The 13,377-nt window shown below is 48.0% G+C and overlaps 9 non-coding genes across 9 annotated transcripts; all 9 read right to left on the minus strand.

Moving 5' to 3' along the window:
* Nucleotides 1–591: 591 nt before the first annotated feature.
* On the minus strand, nucleotides 592–759 carry LOC142481744 (U1 spliceosomal RNA). Its single transcript, XR_012796006.1, has one exon. It is a non-coding gene; the product is annotated as a U1 spliceosomal RNA (small nuclear RNA).
* Nucleotides 760–2,052: 1,293 nt separating this feature from the next.
* On the minus strand, nucleotides 2,053–2,220 carry LOC142481745 (U1 spliceosomal RNA). Its single transcript, XR_012796007.1, has one exon. It is a non-coding gene; the product is annotated as a U1 spliceosomal RNA (small nuclear RNA).
* Nucleotides 2,221–3,479: 1,259 nt separating this feature from the next.
* On the minus strand, nucleotides 3,480–3,647 carry LOC142481747 (U1 spliceosomal RNA). Its single transcript, XR_012796009.1, has one exon. It is a non-coding gene; the product is annotated as a U1 spliceosomal RNA (small nuclear RNA).
* Nucleotides 3,648–4,924: 1,277 nt separating this feature from the next.
* On the minus strand, nucleotides 4,925–5,087 carry LOC142481723 (U1 spliceosomal RNA). Its single transcript, XR_012795989.1, has one exon. It is a non-coding gene; the product is annotated as a U1 spliceosomal RNA (small nuclear RNA).
* Nucleotides 5,088–6,354: 1,267 nt separating this feature from the next.
* On the minus strand, nucleotides 6,355–6,522 carry LOC142481748 (U1 spliceosomal RNA). The gene has a single exon (XR_012796010.1). It is a non-coding gene; the product is annotated as a U1 spliceosomal RNA (small nuclear RNA).
* Nucleotides 6,523–7,779: 1,257 nt separating this feature from the next.
* On the minus strand, nucleotides 7,780–7,947 carry LOC142481749 (U1 spliceosomal RNA). The gene has a single exon (XR_012796011.1). It is a non-coding gene; the product is annotated as a U1 spliceosomal RNA (small nuclear RNA).
* A 1,270-nt stretch (nucleotides 7,948–9,217) lies between these two features.
* Nucleotides 9,218–9,385, minus strand: LOC142481750 (U1 spliceosomal RNA). The gene has a single exon (XR_012796012.1). It is a non-coding gene; the product is annotated as a U1 spliceosomal RNA (small nuclear RNA).
* A 1,262-nt stretch (nucleotides 9,386–10,647) lies between these two features.
* Nucleotides 10,648–10,815, minus strand: LOC142481752 (U1 spliceosomal RNA). Its single transcript, XR_012796013.1, has one exon. It is a non-coding gene; the product is annotated as a U1 spliceosomal RNA (small nuclear RNA).
* A 1,267-nt stretch (nucleotides 10,816–12,082) lies between these two features.
* LOC142481753 (U1 spliceosomal RNA) lies at nucleotides 12,083–12,250 on the minus strand. The gene has a single exon (XR_012796014.1). It is a non-coding gene; the product is annotated as a U1 spliceosomal RNA (small nuclear RNA).
* Nucleotides 12,251–13,377: the final 1,127 nt, after the last annotated feature.

The raw sequence follows: 13,377 nt of genomic DNA on the forward strand, positions 1-13,377 counted from the left end.
AACACTGTCTGCTGCTCCATGGATAGAGATAGATAGATAGATAGATAGATAGATAGATAGATAGATAGAGATTGTTTTTTGCACAGCTCAGCAGATAGTCTGCAATCTGTTGCTTTTAAATGCTGCTCTTTGTTACTTTGGAGCCTAGAAACTCTAGAACGTACTGTACACTCCCTTTGTGATATCATCACAGGGGGTTGTCTGGCTACAGAGACCCAGACATACCATGTAGAACTAGGGTGGGGAGGGGGTGAAATAAAAACCCCATATCATATCCTGCAAGCAAGGACCGTCCATTTTTTCAAATCCAGATTTGATTGTAAATGTGCTGTTTTTTTCATAAATATATATATACAGTACACAGTATTTGTTTCCCTATTTCCCAATCCACCTGTGAACTTATTCCTAAACGTCTGTGCAGGTACATCATTGTCATTTGTCCCTGTTTGAGATGTTGCTAGCTGGCTATTTATTGTACATGGTGCTCCTTTTTGCCAGCAGTTATTGACCATGCCCAAAGCCCAAGCAGTGGGAATAGCAGCAGCTTGTCTGAACAAACACCTGTTTCTGTTTTTTGTAACCATCCAAAAACAGGGGAGAGCGCGCACGCAGTCCCCCACTACCAGAAATTGTGCAGTCGAGTTTCCCGCATGTGGGGAAATCGCAGAGGTCAGCTAGCTCCAAGTGCAATGAGCTAGCCTCGCCCTGGGAGAGCCACCTGCTGGAGCATGGCTTAAAACTCCCCTGCCAGGTAAGTATGAGTTGCAATGGCGCGCTGGGGGCAACTAGCCCTGTCCCAGGACAACTGTCACCCTTGTGGAGAGAGCAGCTTGGTCATTGGTGCAGCAAGCAACACAGTACCTGAGGCCTAGTATCTGAGCCGCTGCAGCCAGCACCTGCAGCAAGGAGCAGCCTAGGCCATTCCATGCAAACATTTGTGCTGCAGCAGCAGCAGCAGCAGCAGCAGCAGCAGCAGCAATGAATATTTGTCAAACAACATAGATCCAAGACACCCCGTCCTCCTCCCCCCCCCAGAAGCGAAGCGAAGCAAAGCAAAGCAAAGCAAAGCAAAGCAAAGCAAAGCAAAGCAAAGCAAAGCAAAGCAAAGCAAAGCAAAGCCAAACCAAACCCTCCCCCCCATCCAACAAGCACCCAGAGCAGCCAAGCTTCGCCGTAAGGTACTTCTTCTTGGTTTTAAAAGAAAGAAGCAATCACTTTGAACACCGCTCAGCTCTGTCATTTCAGCTGCCGGAGAGACAGGGGGACACCATATTTCTGGGGTGGCTTTCTACATCTCCCCTACCTGCTGGCACTCTCTTTTTCTGACCTCCACTGACACCTGCTGCTGCTGCATAAAAAGGGAGAGGTGCCCTGTCCTGCTGCCAAACGTGACACTTTGGCCCTTACCAGCATGGCTGCTTACCTGGCATTTGCATAAATATAGAAGCAAGCTAACACTGTCTGCTGCTCCATGGATAGAGATAGATAGATAGATAGATAGATAGATAGATAGATAGATAGATAGATAGAGATTGTTTTTTGCACAGCTCAGCAGATAGTCTGCAATCTGTTGCTTTTAAATGCTGCTCTTTGTTACTTTGGAGCCTAGAAACTCTAGAACGTACTGTACACTCCCTTTGTGATATCATCACAGGGGGTTGTCTGGCTACAGAGACCCAGACATACCATGTAGAACTAGGGTGGGGAGGGGGTGAAATAAAAACCCCATATCATATCCTGCAAGCAAGGACCGTCCATTTTTTCAAATCCAGATTTGATTGTAAATGTGCTGTTTTTTTCATAAATATATATATACAGTACACAGTATTTGTTTCCCTATTTCCCAATCCACCTGTGAACTTATTCCTAAACGTCTGTGCAGGTACATCATTGTCATTTGTCCCTGTTTGAGATGTTGCTAGCTGGCTATTTATTGTACATGGTGCTCCTTTTTGCCAGCAGTTATTGACCATGCCCAAAGCCCAAGCAGTGGGAATAGCAGCAGCTTGTCTGAACAAACACCTGTTTCTGTTTTTTGTAACCATCCAAAAACAGGGGAGAGCGCGCACGCAGTCCCCCACTACCAGAAATTGTGCAGTCGAGTTTCCCGCATGTGGGGAAATCGCAGAGGTCAGCTAGCTCCAAGTGCAATGAGCTAGCCTCGCCCTGGGAGAGCCACCTGCTGGAGCATGGCTTAAAACTCCCCTGCCAGGTAAGTATGAGTTGCAATGGCGCGCTGGGGGCAACTAGCCCTGTCCCAGGACAACTGTCACCCTTGTGGAGAGAGCAGCTTGGTCATTGGTGCAGCAAGCAACACAGTACCTGAGGCCTAGTATCTGAGCCGCTGCAGCCAGCACCTGCAGCAAGGAGCAGCCTAGGCCATTCCATGCAAACATTTGTGCTGCAGCAGCAGCAGCAGCAGCAGCAGCAGCAGCAGCAATGAATATTTGTCAAACAACATAGATCCAAGACACCCCGTCCTCCTCCCCCCCCCAGAAGCGAAGCGAAGCAAAGCAAAGCAAAGCAAAGCAAAGCAAAGCAAAGCCAAACCAAACCCTCCCCCCCATCCAACAAGCACCCAGAGCAGCCAAGCTTCGCCGTAAGGTACTTCTTCTTGGTTTTAAAAGAAAGAAGCAATCACTTTGAACACCGCTCAGCTCTGTCATTTCAGCTGCCGGAGAGACAGGGGGACACCATATTTCTGGGGTGGCTTTCTACATCTCCCCTACCTGCTGGCACTCTCTTTTTCTGACCTCCACTGACACCTGCTGCTGCTGCATAAAAAGGGAGAGGTGCCCTGTCCTGCTGCCAAACGTGACACTTTGGCCCTTACCAGCATGGCTGCTTACCTGGCATTTGCATAAATATAGAAGCAAGCTAACACTGTCTGCTGCTCCATGGATAGAGATAGATAGATAGATAGATAGATAGATAGATAGATAGATAGATAGATAGATGATTGTTTTTTGCACAGCTCAGCAGATAGTCTGCAATCTGTTGCTTTTAAATGCTGCTCTTTGTTACTTTGGAGCCTAGAAACTCTAGAACGTACTGTACACTCCCTTTGTGATATCATCACAGGGGGTTGTCTGGCTACAGAGACCCAGACATACCATGTAGAACTAGGGTGGGGAGGGGGTGAAATAAAAACCCCATATCATATCCTGCAAGCAAGGACCGTCCATTTTTTCAAATCCAGATTTGATTGTAAATGTGCTGTTTTTTTCATAAATATATATATACAGTACACAGTATTTGTTTCCCTATTTCCCAATCCACCTGTGAACTTATTCCTAAACGTCTGTGCAGGTACATCATTGTCATTTGTCCCTGTTTGAGATGTTGCTAGCTGGCTATTTATTGTACATGGTGCTCCTTTTTGCCAGCAGTTATTGACCATGCCCAAAGCCCAAGCAGTGGGAATAGCAGCAGCTTGTCTGAACAAACACCTGTTTCTGTTTTTTGTAACCATCCAAAAACAGGGGAGAGCGCGCACGCAGTCCCCCACTACCAGAAATTGTGCAGTCGAGTTTCCCGCATGTGGGGAAATCGCAGAGGTCAGCTAGCTCCAAGTGCAATGAGCTAGCCTCGCCCTGGGAGAGCCACCTGCTGGAGCATGGCTTAAAACTCCCCTGCCAGGTAAGTATGAGTTGCAATGGCGCGCTGGGGGCAACTAGTAGCCCTGTCCCAGGACAACTGTCACCCTTGTGGAGAGAGCAGCTTGGTCATTGGTGCAGCAAGCAACACAGTACCTGAGGCCTAGTATCTGAGCCGCTGCAGCCAGCACCTGCAGCAAGGAGCAGCCTAGGCCATTCCATGCAAACATTTGTGCTGCAGCAGCAGCAGCAGCAGCAGCAGCAGCAGCAGCAGCAGCAATGAATATTTGTCAAACAACATAGATCCAAGACACCCCGTCCTCCTCCCCCCCCCAGAAGCGAAGCAAAGCAAAGCAAAGCAAAGCAAAGCAAAGCAAAGCAAAGCAAAGCAAAGCCAAACCAAACCCTCCCCCCCATCCAACAAGCACCCAGAGCAGCCAAGCTTCGCCGTAAGGTACTTCTTCTTGGTTTTAAAAGAAAGAAGCAATCACTTTGAACACCGCTCAGCTCTGTCATTTCAGCTGCCGGAGAGACAGGGGGACACCATATTTCTGGGGTGGCTTTCTACATCTCCCCTACCTGCTGGCACTCTCTTTTTCTGACCTCCACTGACACCTGCTGCTGCTGCATAAAAAGGGAGAGGTGCCCTGTCCTGCTGCCAAACGTGACACTTTGGCCCTTACCAGCATGGCTGCTTACCTGGCATTTGCATAAATATAGAAGCAAGCTAACACTGTCTGCTGCTCCATGGATAGAGATAGATAGATAGATAGATAGATAGATAGATAGATAGATAGATAGATAGAGATTGTTTTTTGCACAGCTCAGCAGATAGTCTGCAATCTGTTGCTTTTAAATGCTGCTCTTTGTTACTTTGGAGCCTAGAAACTCTAGAACGTACTGTACACTCCCTTTGTGATATCATCACAGGGGGTTGTCTGGCTACAGAGACCCAGACATACCATGTAGAACTAGGGTGGGGAGGGGGTGAAATAAAAACCCCATATCATATCCTGCAAGCAAGGACCGTCCATTTTTTCAAATCCAGATTTGATTGTAAATGTGCTGTTTTTTTCATAAATATATATATACAGTACACAGTATTTGTTTCCCTATTTCCCAATCCACCTGTGAACTTATTCCTAAACGTCTGTGCAGGTACATCATTGTCATTTGTCCCTGTTTGAGATGTTGCTAGCTGGCTATTTATTGTACATGGTGCTCCTTTTTGCCAGCAGTTATTGACCATGCCCAAAGCCCAAGCAGTGGGAATAGCAGCAGCTTGTCTGAACAAACACCTGTTTCTGTTTTTTGTAACCATCCAAAAACAGGGGAGAGCGCGCACGCAGTCCCCCAAGAAATTGTGCAGTCGAGTTTCCCGCATGTGGGGAAATCGCAGAGGTCAGCTAGCTCCAAGTGCAATGAGCTAGCCTCGCCCTGGGAGAGCCACCTGCTGGAGCATGGCTTAAAACTCCCCTGCCAGGTAAGTATGAGTTGCAATGGCGCGCTGGGGGCAACTAGCCCTGTCCCAGGACAACTGTCACCCTTGTGGAGAGAGCAGCTTGGTCATTGGTGCAGCAAGCAACACAGTACCTGAGGCCTAGTATCTGAGCCGCTGCAGCCAGCACCTGCAGCAAGGAGCAGCCTAGGCCATTCCATGCAAACATTTGTGCTGCAGCAGCAGCAGCAGCAGCAGCAGCAGCAGCAGCAGCAATGAATATTTGTCAAACAACATAGATCCAAGACACCCCGTCCTCCTCCCCCCCCCAGAAGCGAAGCGAAGCAAGCAGCAAAGCAAAGCAAAGCAAAGCAAAGCAAAGCAAAGCCAAACCAAACCCTCCCCCCCATCCAACAAGCACCCAGAGCAGCCAAGCTTCGCCGTAAGGTACTTCTTCTTGGTTTTAAAAGAAAGAAGCAATCACTTTGAACACCGCTCAGCTCTGTCATTTCAGCTGCCGGAGAGACAGGGGGACACCATATTTCTGGGGTGGCTTTCTACATCTCCCCTACCTGCTGGCACTCTCTTTTTCTGACCTCCACTGACACCTGCTGCTGCTGCATAAAAAGGGAGAGGTGCCCTGTCCTGCTGCCAAACGTGACACTTTGGCCCTTACCAGCATGGCTGCTTACCTGGCATTTGCATAAATATAGAAGCAAGCTAACACTGTCTGCTGCTCCATGGATGAGATAGATAGATAGATAGATAGATAGATAGATAGATAGATAGATAGATAGAGATTGTTTTTTGCACAGCTCAGCAGATAGTCTGCAATCTGTTGCTTTTAAATGCTGCTCTTTGTTACTTTGGAGCCTAGAAACTCTAGAACGTACTGTACACTCCCTTTGTGATATCATCACAGGGGGTTGTCTGGCTACAGAGACCCAGACATACCATGTAGAACTAGGGTGGGGAGGGGGTGAAATAAAAACCCCATATCATATCCTGCAAGCAAGGACCGTCCATTTTTTCAAATCCAGATTTGATTGTAAATGTGCTGTTTTTTTCATAAATATATATATACAGTACACAGTATTTGTTTCCCTATTTCCCAATCCACCTGTGAACTTATTCCTAAACGTCTGTGCAGGTACATCATTGTCATTTGTCCCTGTTTGAGATGTTGCTAGCTGGCTATTTATTGTACATGGTGCTCCTTTTTGCCAGCAGTTATTGACCATGCCCAAAGCCCAAGCAGTGGGAATAGCAGCAGCTTGTCTGAACAAACACCTGTTTCTGTTTTTTGTAACCATCCAAAAACAGGGGAGAGCGCGCACGCAGTCCCCCACTACCAGAAATTGTGCAGTCGAGTTTCCCGCATGTGGGGAAATCGCAGAGGTCAGCTAGCTCCAAGTGCAATGAGCTAGCCTCGCCCTGGGAGAGCCACCTGCTGGAGCATGGCTTAAAACTCCCCTGCCAGGTAAGTATGAGTTGCAATGGCGCGCTGGGGGCAACTAGCCCTGTCCCAGGACAACTGTCACCCTTGTGGAGAGAGCAGCTTGGTCATTGGTGCAGCAAGCAACACAGTACCTGAGGCCTAGTATCTGAGCCGCTGCAGCCAGCACCTGCAGCAAGGAGCAGCCTAGGCCATTCCATGCAAACATTTGTGCTGCAGCAGCAGCAGCAGCAGCAGCAGCAGCAGCAGCAGCAATGAATATTTGTCAAACAACATAGATCCAAGACACCCCGTCCTCCTCCCCCCCCCAGAAGCGAAGCGAAGCAAAGCAAAGCAAAGCAAAGCAAAGCAAAGCAAAGCCAAACCAAACCCTCCCCCCCATCCAACAAGCACCCAGAGCAGCCAAGCTTCGCCGTAAGGTACTTCTTCTTGGTTTTAAAAGAAAGAAGCAATCACTTTGAACACCGCTCAGCTCTGTCATTTCAGCTGCCGGAGAGACAGGGGGACACCATATTTCTGGGGTGGCTTTCTACATCTCCCCTACCTGCTGGCACTCTCTTTTTCTGACCTCCACTGACACCTGCTGCTGCTGCATAAAAAGGGAGAGGTGCCCTGTCCTGCTGCCAAACGTGACACTTTGGCCCTTACCAGCATGGCTGCTTACCTGGCATTTGCATAAATATAGAAGCAAGCTAACACTGTCTGCTGCTCCATGGAGATAGATAGATAGATAGATAGATAGATAGATAGATAGATAGATAGATAGAGATTGTTTTTTGCACAGCTCAGCAGATAGTCTGCAATCTGTTGCTTTTAAATGCTGCTCTTTGTTACTTTGGAGCCTAGAAACTCTAGAACGTACTGTACACTCCCTTTGTGATATCATCACAGGGGGTTGTCTGGCTACAGAGACCCAGACATACCATGTAGAACTAGGGTGGGGAGGGGGTGAAATAAAAACCCCATATCATATCCTGCAAGCAAGGACCGTCCATTTTTTCAAATCCAGATTTGATTGTAAATGTGCTGTTTTTTTCATAAATATATATATACAGTACACAGTATTTGTTTCCCTATTTCCCAATCCACCTGTGAACTTATTCCTAAACGTCTGTGCAGGTACATCATTGTCATTTGTCCCTGTTTGAGATGTTGCTAGCTGGCTATTTATTGTACATGGTGCTCCTTTTTGCCAGCAGTTATTGACCATGCCCAAAGCCCAAGCAGTGGGAATAGCAGCAGCTTGTCTGAACAAACACCTGTTTCTGTTTTTTGTAACCATCCAAAAACAGGGGAGAGCGCGCACGCAGTCCCCCACTACCAGAAATTGTGCAGTCGAGTTTCCCGCATGTGGGGAAATCGCAGAGGTCAGCTAGCTCCAAGTGCAATGAGCTAGCCTCGCCCTGGGAGAGCCACCTGCTGGAGCATGGCTTAAAACTCCCCTGCCAGGTAAGTATGAGTTGCAATGGCGCGCTGGGGGCAACTAGCCCTGTCCCAGGACAACTGTCACCCTTGTGGAGAGAGCAGCTTGGTCATTGGTGCAGCAAGCAACACAGTACCTGAGGCCTAGTATCTGAGCCGCTGCAGCCAGCACCTGCAGCAAGGAGCAGCCTAGGCCATTCCATGCAAACATTTGTGCTGCAGCAGCAGCAGCAGCAGCAGCAGCAGCAGCAGCAGCAATGAATATTTGTCAAACAACATAGATCCAAGACACCCCGTCCTCCTCCCCCCCCCAGAAGCGAAGCAAGCAAAGCAAAGCAAAGCAAAGCAAAGCAAAGCAAAGCAAAGCAAAGCCAAACCAAACCCTCCCCCCCATCCAACAAGCACCCAGAGCAGCCAAGCTTCGCCGTAAGGTACTTCTTCTTGGTTTTAAAAGAAAGAAGCAATCACTTTGAACACCGCTCAGCTCTGTCATTTCAGCTGCCGGAGAGACAGGGGGACACCATATTTCTGGGGTGGCTTTCTACATCTCCCCTACCTGCTGGCACTCTCTTTTTCTGACCTCCACTGACACCTGCTGCTGCTGCATAAAAAGGGAGAGGTGCCCTGTCCTGCTGCCAAACGTGACACTTTGGCCCTTACCAGCATGGCTGCTTACCTGGCATTTGCATAAATATAGAAGCAAGCTAACACTGTCTGCTGCTCCATGGATAGAGATAGATAGATAGATAGATAGATAGATAGATAGATAGATAGATAGATAGAGATTGTTTTTTGCACAGCTCAGCAGATAGTCTGCAATCTGTTGCTTTTAAATGCTGCTCTTTGTTACTTTGGAGCCTAGAAACTCTAGAACGTACTGTACACTCCCTTTGTGATATCATCACAGGGGGTTGTCTGGCTACAGAGACCCAGACATACCATGTAGAACTAGGGTGGGGAGGGGGTGAAATAAAAACCCCATATCATATCCTGCAAGCAAGGACCGTCCATTTTTTCAAATCCAGATTTGATTGTAAATGTGCTGTTTTTTTCATAAATATATATATACAGTACACAGTATTTGTTTCCCTATTTCCCAATCCACCTGTGAACTTATTCCTAAACGTCTGTGCAGGTACATCATTGTCATTTGTCCCTGTTTGAGATGTTGCTAGCTGGCTATTTATTGTACATGGTGCTCCTTTTTGCCAGCAGTTATTGACCATGCCCAAAGCCCAAGCAGTGGGAATAGCAGCAGCTTGTCTGAACAAACACCTGTTTCTGTTTTTTGTAACCATCCAAAAACAGGGGAGAGCGCGCACGCAGTCCCCCACTACCAGAAATTGTGCAGTCGAGTTTCCCGCATGTGGGGAAATCGCAGAGGTCAGCTAGCTCCAAGTGCAATGAGCTAGCCTCGCCCTGGGAGAGCCACCTGCTGGAGCATGGCTTAAAACTCCCCTGCCAGGTAAGTATGAGTTGCAATGGCGCGCTGGGGGCAACTAGCCCTGTCCCAGGACAACTGTCACCCTTGTGGAGAGAGCAGCTTGGTCATTGGTGCAGCAAGCAACACAGTACCTGAGGCCTAGTATCTGAGCCGCTGCAGCCAGCACCTGCAGCAAGGAGCAGCCTAGGCCATTCCATGCAAACATTTGTGCTGCAGCAGCAGCAGCAGCAGCAGCAGCAGCAGCAGCAGCAATGAATATTTGTCAAACAACATAGATCCAAGACACCCCGTCCTCCTCCCCCCCCCAGAAGCGAAGCGAAGCAAAGCAAAGCAAAGCAAAGCAAAGCAAAGCAAAGCAAAGCCAAACCAAACCCTCCCCCCCATCCAACAAGCACCCAGAGCAGCCAAGCTTCGCCGTAAGGTACTTCTTCTTGGTTTTAAAAGAAAGAAGCAATCACTTTGAACACCGCTCAGCTCTGTCATTTCAGCTGCCGGAGAGACAGGGGGACACCATATTTCTGGGGTGGCTTTCTACATCTCCCCTACCTGCTGGCACTCTCTTTTTCTGACCTCCACTGACACCTGCTGCTGCTGCATAAAAAGGGAGAGGTGCCCTGTCCTGCTGCCAAACGTGACACTTTGGCCCTTACCAGCATGGCTGCTTACCTGGCATTTGCATAAATATAGAAGCAAGCTAACACTGTCTGCTGCTCCATGGATAGAGATAGATAGATAGATAGATAGATAGATAGATAGATAGATAGATAGAGATTGTTTTTTGCACAGCTCAGCAGATAGTCTGCAATCTGTTGCTTTTAAATGCTGCTCTTTGTTACTTTGGAGCCTAGAAACTCTAGAACGTACTGTACACTCCCTTTGTGATATCATCACAGGGGGTTGTCTGGCTACAGAGACCCAGACATACCATGTAGAACTAGGGTGGGGAGGGGGTGAAATAAAAACCCCATATCATATCCTGCAAGCAAGGACCGTCCATTTTTTCAAATCCAGATTTGATTGTAAATGTGCTGTTTTTTTCATAAATATATATATACAGTACACAGTATTTGTTTCCCTATTTCCCAATCCACCTGTGAACTTATTCCTAAACGTCTGTGCAGGTACATCATTGTCATTTGTCCCTGTTTGAGATGTTGCTAGCTGGCTATTTATTGTACATGGTGCTCCTTTTTGCCAGCAGTTATTGACCATGCCCAAAGCCCAAGCAGTGGGAATAGCAGCAGCTTGTCTGAACAAACACCTGTTTCTGTTTTTTGTAACCATCCAAAAACAGGGGAGAGCGCGCACGCAGTCCCCCACTACCAGAAATTGTGCAGTCGAGTTTCCCGCATGTGGGGAAATCGCAGAGGTCAGCTAGCTCCAAGTGCAATGAGCTAGCCTCGCCCTGGGAGAGCCACCTGCTGGAGCATGGCTTAAAACTCCCCTGCCAGGTAAGTATGAGTTGCAATGGCGCGCTGGGGGCAACTAGCCCTGTCCCAGGACAACTGTCACCCTTGTGGAGAGAGCAGCTTGGTCATTGGTGCAGCAAGCAACACAGTACCTGAGGCCTAGTATCTGAGCCGCTGCAGCCAGCACCTGCAGCAAGGAGCAGCCTAGGCCATTCCATGCAAACATTTGTGCTGCAGCAGCAGCAGCAGCAGCAGCAGCAGCAGCAGCAGCAATGAATATTTGTCAAACAACATAGATCCAAGACACCCCGTCCTCCTCCCCCCCCCAGAAGCGAAGCGAAGCAAAGCAAAGCAAAGCAAAGCAAAGCAAAGCAAAGCAAAGCAAAGCAAACCAAACCAAACCCTCCCCCCCATCCAACAAGCACCCAGAGCAGCCAAGCTTCGCCGTAAGGTACTTCTTCTTGGTTTTAAAAGAAAGAAGCAATCACTTTGAACACCGCTCAGCTCTGTCATTTCAGCTGCCGGAGAGACAGGGGGACACCATATTTCTGGGGTGGCTTTCTACATCTCCCCTACCTGCTGGCACTCTCTTTTTCTGACCTCCACTGACACCTGCTGCTGCTGCATAAAAAGGGAGAGGTGCCCTGTCCTGCTGCCAAACGTGACACTTTGGCCCTTACCAGCATGGCTGCTTACCTGGCATTTGCATAAATATAGAAGCAAGCTAACACTGTCTGCTGCTCCATGGATAGAGATAGATAGATAGATAGATAGATAGATAGATAGATAGATAGAGATTGTTTTTTGCACAGCTCAGCAGATAGTCTGCAATCTGTTGCTTTTAAATGCTGCTCTTTGTTACTTTGGAGCCTAGAAACTCTAGAACGTACTGTACACTCCCTTTGTGATATCATCACAGGGGGTTGTCTGGCTACAGAGACCCAGACATACCATGTAGAACTAGGGTGGGGAGGGGGTGAAATAAAAACCCCATATCATATCCTGCAAGCAAGGACCGTCCATTTTTTCAAATCCAGATTTGATTGTAAATGTGCTGTTTTTTTCATAAATATATATATACAGTACACAGTATTTGTTTCCCTATTTCCCAATCCACCTGTGAACTTATTCCTAAACGTCTGTGCAGGTACATCATTGTCATTTGTCCCTGTTTGAGATGTTGCTAGCTGGCTATTTATTGTACATGGTGCTCCTTTTTGCCAGCAGTTATTGACCATGCCCAAAGCCCAAGCAGTGGGAATAGCAGCAGCTTGTCTGAACAAACACCTGTTTCTGTTTTTTGTAACCATCCAAAAACAGGGGAGAGCGCGCACGCAGTCCCCCACTACCAGAAATTGTGCAGTCGAGTTTCCCGCATGTGGGGAAATCGCAGAGGTCAGCTAGCTCCAAGTGCAATGAGCTAGCCTCGCCCTGGGAGAGCCACCTGCTGGAGCATGGCTTAAAACTCCCCTGCCAGGTAAGTATGAGTTGCAATGGCGCGCTGGGGGCAACTAGCCCTGTCCCAGGACAACTGTCACCCTTGTGGAGAGAGCAGCTTGGTCATTGGTGCAGCAAGCAACACAGTACCTGAGGCCTAGTATCTGAGCCGCTGCAGCCAGCACCTGCAGCAAGGAGCAGCCTAGGCCATTCCATGCAAACATTTGTGCTGCAGCAGCAGCAGCAGCAGCAGCAGCAGCAGCAGCAGCAATGAATATTTGTCAAACAACATAGATCCAAGACACCCCGTCCTCCTCCCCCCCCCAGAAGCGAAGCGAAGCAAAGCAAAGCAAAGCAAAGCAAAGCAAAGCAAAGCCAAACCAAACCCTCCCCCCCATCCAACAAGCACCCAGAGCAGCCAAGCTTCGCCGTAAGGTACTTCTTCTTGGTTTTAAAAGAAAGAAGCAATCACTTTGAACACCGCTCAGCTCTGTCATTTCAGCTGCCGGAGAGACAGGGGGACACCATATTTCTGGGGTGGCTTTCTACATCTCCCCTACCTGCTGGCACTCTCTTTTTCTGACCTCCACTGACACCTGCTGCTGCTGCATAAAAAGGGAGAGGTGCCCTGTCCTGCTGCCAAACGTGACACTTTGGCCCTTACCAGCATGGCTGCTTACCTGGCATTTGCATAAATATAGAAGCAAGCTAACACTGTCTGCTGCTCCATGGATAGAGATAGATAGATAGATAGATAGATAGATAGATAGATAGATAGATAGATAGAGATTGTTTTTTGCACAGCTCAGCAGATAGTCTGCAATCTGTTGCTTTTAAATGCTGCTCTTTGTTACTTTGGAGCCTAGAAACTCTAGAACGTACTGTACACTCCCTTTGTGATATCATCACAGGGGGTTGTCTGGCTACAGAGACCCAGACATACCATGTAGAACTAGGGTGGGGAGGGGGTGAAATAAAAACCCCATATCATATCCTGCAAGCAAGGACCGTCCATTTTTTCAAATCCAGATTTGATTGTAAATGTGCTGTTTTTTTCATAAATATATATATACAGTACACAGTATTTGTTTCCCTATTTCCCAATCCACCTGTGAACTTATTCCTAAACGTCTGTGCAGGTACATCATTGTCATTTGTCCCTGTTTGAGATGTTG

Source organism: Ascaphus truei, unplaced genomic scaffold, assembly GCF_040206685.1.
Source record: "Ascaphus truei isolate aAscTru1 unplaced genomic scaffold, aAscTru1.hap1 HAP1_SCAFFOLD_281, whole genome shotgun sequence".
NCBI classification, from domain to species: Eukaryota; Metazoa; Chordata; class Amphibia; order Anura; family Ascaphidae; genus Ascaphus; species Ascaphus truei.